This window comes from Cryptomeria japonica, chromosome 10 (assembly GCF_030272615.1).
Source record: "Cryptomeria japonica chromosome 10, Sugi_1.0, whole genome shotgun sequence".
NCBI lineage: Eukaryota > Viridiplantae > Streptophyta > Pinopsida > Cupressales > Cupressaceae > Cryptomeria > Cryptomeria japonica.
In genome coordinates this window covers 202,014,241-202,019,916 of record NC_081414.1, presented here as the reverse complement: position 1 = coordinate 202,019,916, position 5,676 = coordinate 202,014,241, and positions in this window count along the sequence as shown.

Genomic DNA, 5,676 nt, shown 5'->3' with positions numbered 1-5,676 from the left:
GGAATTGCATCTGATGCTGTTTTTTCTAATTTATTTAATAGACTTTTCCTCTGCTTTATGTTCTTACTTAAGTCATCTATTCTTTCTGAAGTCTCATTAGTCATTCTTGAGCACTTGTGGATTTTAATATCTAAATTAAATTAATGGATATTTTTTATAATAAGCCAGATGCGTCATTCACATCATATATGCAGACTTTTTAGATATATTTTGTGCTAAATACTTACTACGACAATGGTTTTGATTGGATAACTTATCCAGGCTTTTTTTAATTGAATTGCAGGTTACAGAACTTGGGTCAGAGATGAACTCACCAATTTGTTAATCACTAGCATTCATTGTGGGAATATTCTTATCTTTTTTGCCGCATTCTCAATGATCTTCAAGAATGGAAGATCGTTTGACAATTATTCTTCTAAAATTGTTAAAGAATCCAAGTGATGAGGATTTTTTATATTAGGGAGGTATTTAGTTTGATTTAGTTTGAGAGGATTTGACAAAGAAATAAATATGAAGGAAAGAGGTTAAAAGAAAGATCTATTGTCGTCTCCAAATTTTGGAGGGAGCCTCACAAGTTCAATTGTAAATATTTATTGACATCCACTTATGATCTCGCTATATTTCTAGCCAATTTTAAACCACATGGGTAATTTTTACTTCAAGGGTCCCATTTATTCTCAGAATTACATATCATACACGGAAGTAAATGATACTAATATTTTGATGAATATTTGTGTCAATATCTATTGATTTAAAAATATATTATACACATCCACAAAAAAATATAGGGGGTACAAGGTCACCCTTCAGAGTCACGCGAGCAATGCTCGGAAAGCTAAATTGGGGTCAAATGAGCAGAGAGCTCGGAAAGCAGAATAACAAATAAACAAAATAACGGTCATATGGGCCAAGCCTAGATAGTAGATAACCATAAAAAACAAGCCACTCAAGTGGCAAGAGCAATTTCAGAGGGCTATGTAGGGGGATCCCAATCATCCGGTTTGCCCCATACATCAATCGGGTTCGGTGTGACATTAGGAAGGGACCACCCCTCGACAACATTTGTGTCTACCTCCTCTTTATTCTCAATCCTCTTTGGTGAAATGGCTATATCCAATTGAGGGGCCACCAATAGACGACCCTGTATCCCTCATAGGCTACCTAGAAGTTGATCATCTACATGGGGGAGAGGCAGAGTGCCATTGATCAAAACCACCCCTTCCACCAAAATGGCAGCTAGGGGCCTAGGATCTTGGTGACTGGGAATGCCAAGCTCAGAAACTTTGTCCGTGTTTGTGGCCACAAGGTGGAGAATGGTTGCGAGAAGTATAACTGTCTGAGGGCACCTTGGCCATAGTACATGGGCAATTACCCCAATGAGCTAGTAGCTTCTAAAGGCGAGAAACCTCAAGGGCCACTTTGTTTGCCTACACTTGACTCTGAAGTAGCCTATTGTTACAAATAGTAGCCTTATTAAATAGTGAAACAAAAGTATTAATAGAGGTGTGAGCAAAAGTAACAACATTTCTATCTTTCCATAAAGAAAAGAGAATCTCCACCTTAAAAGCATGCCAAATTTGGGTATACTTGAAGGGAATGCAAGGCCAATCCCCTACAAAACCATATGCCAAGAAAAGGATTCTAGTCAAAAGGGGCAGAAAAAGTCATGAATCCAACTCCACAAGTGTTGAGCATGGTGACAAAACCAAAAAAGGTGTTTCAGAGTCTTTGGCTGGCAACAAAATAGACAACGCGAGTCTGGGACTACCATATGTCTAAGACAAGAGCCCACAAGCAAGCCTTGGAAAAGAATACACCAAGCAAAACGGGAAGCTTTGGCTCTGTGAATCAACCAAACGTTGTTAAAACATTGTTGCCACACAAACGGTGACTGCAAATGCCACCTTAAATTGAGAGCCAGGGCCATAAGAAGCTAGGGAGAGAGCCAGCGGTAGCCCAACTGCGACTCGTAATTACAAAAAACAGTGTTGGGATGCCAACGCCAATCCTTCCACCAAGACTTGATAGAGTGAATGCCAAGCTTATATAGCATATTCAGAGGTCGAGCCAACACAACTGTGTCGAATGTCTGTCAAACTGGTCGTATGAGATGGTATTGAACTCTTAAATCTTCCCAAGTGCAAAGAGCCATAGTAGCTTTGGAAAACAAATCTCAGGTAGTGCGAATGCCCTTCTTATGAAACCGCAAGACACAAACCCATGACAAATGAGCCAAGGGGAGGCCTTGAACACGAATGAGAGGAGACCACCAAAGGTTATGCTGATTAAAAGATAATCCATCTTGAAAGCCGAAGCCAACCTACTAGAGCCAACGCTTGACGACTTCCCAAGCATGCCAGATTCTTTTGGCAACAAAAGTGCTTTCAATTTGAACAACTTTAGGCATAACAAGTAGGGTTTGAAAACCAATCCCCTTCCAAGAAGGCTTGTGAGCTAGAAAACCAAAGGAAACACAGTGTCTGAGAAGAATCTTTCAAGCCTCGTCACTAGAGAGAGCACAAACAATCCATTTGGTACAAAGGGCTAATCCTTGTCTCTGAGTGGAGAGCAGACCAAGCCCACTAGAATCCCATGGGAGACAAAAGAACTCTCAAGCAATGCGGTGAAAACCTTGTGATATTCAGAGGAGGCCCATAAGAAATCATGAAGAAGCTTCTTTAACCTCAAATAAGAGGCATTGGAAGGGGCCCAATAGGAAGAATAATACACATGGGTGACCGCAAGGATTTTAGAATAGACCTAGAATTTGCCAGCCAAAGAAAGAGGCTTAGTAATCTAGTATAAGAGTTTCTTCTCAATTTTGGCAAGGATCGTATCCCACAAGTCGGCGAGAGACGCTTGAAAAGAAAAGCAAATGCCCAGAAAGCGAAAAACTTCCCCATTGACCAATCCACTTCCACCCATAGCCAAGAAGACAAGAAGTTGTGGGAAGGAAATATTGGCCATAACACTGCATTTTATGCCGTTGAATGGCATAACCAGAAGCCAAGCAAAAGGTGTCAAGATACCAAAGAGCCTCTTTGATGTTTTGCTCCTCTTTAATGCGTGTGAGAAAAGAATCATCCACAAAATGCCCATTAACTAATTGGTTAGTTAACTTAGGCAAGGCAATTCCTTAAACTCTCCCAACGGAGATGGAGTTTTCCAACAAATACCCAAATCCTTCAACAGCAAGAACATACAATGAAGGAGCAAGAGGACACCCTTAATGGATGGAACATTAGAGCACAAACATAGAAGAATGACAACCGTTAATTATGATGCACAACAATGCATCCCCAAAAAGCATTTTGCACAAATTGGATAAACTGAGGTTCATAACTAAGAACCCCTGACATGGCCAAAATAAAAGACCATTCAATGTGATCATATGCTTTGGTGAAATCAATTTTTAGGAAGAGGGATTTCCATTTTGACAGTCGGGCCCATTCCATACCTTGTCAAACAACAATGATGTCATCCAAAAAAAATCTGGATTTAATTAATCTTGTTTGCTTAGGATGAACAATTTGAGGGAGCAAATGATAAATTTTCAGAGCTAAGGCCTAAGCTATGATTTTGTAGGAGACATTGAGTAGTGTGATCAGTCGCCAATTGCAAGTGATCTTCGGATCGCCAAGTTTAGGTATGAATTTGATGTTGCATTTATTGATTAATTAACCTAAAGATTGGTTATAAAAAGCCTCCAAGTAGACCTTATGAAGGTCAGAACCAACACAAGGCTAAAGGGATTTGTAAAACTTGCATGAAAAACCATCACAAGCAGGAGCTTTGTCATTTGCCATGGAGCTCAAAGCCTCTTTCAAATTCTCTAGGTTGAGGAGTTGCTCATAAAAATTATGCCAGGTCTCAAAGAGCCGACATGGCACAACTCTGAAACATTCTTGGAGAGCTTTATCTCACTCAGGAGAAGTTTCTTAAGTAGTGAAAACTTTCTCATAATGACACACAAACACTCGGAGAATATTTGGTAGCTCAGAAAGCACCATCTGGTCTTGATTTTTTTGATGCCTGGTGAAGAGTGTTGAGCATGAATAGCCAAAAAAATCTCTTTAAAAGCTTGGTCACTAAATTTTAACCAATGTATTATGGCCTTGATTTGAGCTCCTCTAGTAGAATGTGTATCAACAATTTGCTTCTATTGACGTAATTGAGCCACCCAAACTTCCAAACTTGGAGAGAAAGGGTTGACCAGAAGCGCTTCCATGGTATATTGGAGATCCAAGGTGGTAGCCTTGTAAGACCGTCGATGAAAATAACAAGTCGACATCCATAAATGCGAAGGAAATGGGACATGCGCTAGATCGCACAGTTCCACTAGGCAATTCACCAATAAGTCTGAATGAGACAACATTCAAGATTCAAACCCGTTGTATGTGAGCCAACATGGGCTTGTGACTTAGCAAGGAAGTATTTAAAAAGCTATGTTTTGGAAAGCTACACCGGGCCCACATACCATTCAATGCCAAACTTAATGGGGTAGTGGTCTAATAGAGTGACCTCGGGGAGAGGTACAATTGAAAGAGCTTGACAAGAAGCAAAAACAAAAAAATATTGTGTCGTAATCAGTTCATGATCAAGCCATTTAAGGACTTTGTCATTTCCCACCTAAAAAATGCTCCACGTATGGCAAACAACTTGAGGATGGTAGCAGTATGAATTGGGATTCTAAAGAATCAATTTATTGCACATATAGAACCACGCCTCTTGTTCACTAGCTGTCCAACGAAAAGGTAATAAGCCTTCTTTGTTAGATACCACCTCAATCATATTGAAATCCTTGCCCATAACCCAAGTGGCATGGGGCATTGAATCCATAATCCATTGCTAGAAGGAAGATATTTCAACAACATCAGTGGGAGTATAAACATTAATGATCCCAAAAGAATAATTTTTGGTTGACATGAGGATCGACACTAATTGCTAAGTAGGATCAAACCCATGATCAATCACACAAGAATGTCACCATGGTGCAAGAAGCATAACAACCCCTCCAAGACTAGCCTTTTGTTTGGAGACAAAAACAGGCTAGCTAGCCAAATAACCCGACATGTTGCAAAGAGCATGAAAGAATCAATCTTAATCTCCTAAAGACATAACACATCAATGCCAGAACAATTTTGTCAAGTATCCTGCATGAAATACTTCTTGGCGTGGCTAGTGAGACCTCAGACATTCCATGAGAGAATGTTAATGTAATAAACTCTTGCATGCCATTATCATCCACAAGAGACGAGAATTGGTTCTACAAGAAGTTTGAGGCCGGCTAAAAACTAGGCAATCCAGTCCTTTTTTCTAGAACAATCTCATCTTCCTCCACATGACCATAAGGGTTTTGTCAATGATGCAAATGATGAGCCTGAGTTGAGAGCACCAAGGTTGGCTGATGAGTTTACACAATGAGTTGACGAACAAAATCCTCAATATCATCGGGAACAATACTTTCTTTCCCCTTGTTTGAAGGGTTTTAAATTAGAGGGGCCAGTTAAGAAACAATAGCCTCTTAGTGCTTGGCAGGCACATTCCCTGACAAGGTGGCCTTGCCCTTATGCGTCATCATCATCCACTTTTCTTTAGGCTTAGTTACCTCAGGAGAGGTGTGCAGAGGCTCTATAACCCCTCCAAGGGGTTTTAGTCCTTGAAGTAGCCAACTAA